This window comes from Petaurus breviceps, unplaced genomic scaffold (assembly GCF_028583685.1).
Source record: "Petaurus breviceps papuanus isolate PSGF00001 unplaced genomic scaffold, PetGlider_PUasm1.0 189, whole genome shotgun sequence".
Classification (NCBI taxonomy): Eukaryota; Metazoa; Chordata; class Mammalia; order Diprotodontia; family Petauridae; genus Petaurus; species Petaurus breviceps.
The window spans coordinates 6,655,964-6,656,872 of record NW_027185809.1 but is presented as its reverse complement, the minus strand read 5'-3'; positions in this window follow the sequence as shown (position 1 = coordinate 6,656,872).

Sequence of the window (909 nt, the reverse complement as noted above, 5' to 3'; positions counted from 1 at the left end):
ACAGCATTGAATAACAGTGGTGATAATGGACATCATTATTTCACCCTTGATCTTAGTGGGAAAGCTTCTAGCTTATCTCCATTACATATAATGCTTGCTTCTGGTTTTAGATATATGCTACTTATCATTTTAATGAAAACTCCATTTATTCCCATGCCCTCTAATGCTTTTAATAGGAATGAGTACTGTATTTTGTCAAAAGCTTTTTCTGCTTCTATTGAGAAAATCATATGACTTTTAGTTTTTGTTAGTTTAGTTTTGTTAATGATATGGTCAGTTATGCTGATAGTTTTCCTAATATTGAACCAGTCCTGCATTCCTGGTCTAAATCCCACCTGGTCATACTGTATTATCCTGGTGATAAATTGCTGTAATTTTTTTTGCTAATATTTTATTATTGCGTCAATATTCATTAATGATATTGGCCTATAATTTTCTTTCTCTATTTTGGCTTTTCCTGGTTTAGGTATCGGCACCATATTTGTATCATAAAAAGAATTTTGTAGGACTTCTTTTTTTCTGTTTTTCCAAATAGTTTATATACTATTGGAATTGATTGTTCTTTAAATGTTTGGTAGTCAGGGTTCTTTATATTACAGATTTCTATTATCTTCATGGTAAATTTTTTTTGCAAATATTTATTCTGGATATTACAATCTGAGATGACTGACACTGTAGAACTTACCAAATGAGATCCATAATCATTCAGTAGAGAACCTAAATCACTTAGAAAAAAATCAAGTTGAGGAAGAATGCCTATGGACTAGATGAAATATGGATGGACAATCTGTAGAGCTGGACAATTAGTTCTTAGATCTTCAAAAAACAATGTGGATTATTCAATAGGATTCATGATGAGACATGCTGCCCACTTCCTGATAGATTCAGAATGCAAATTGAGATTCTTTT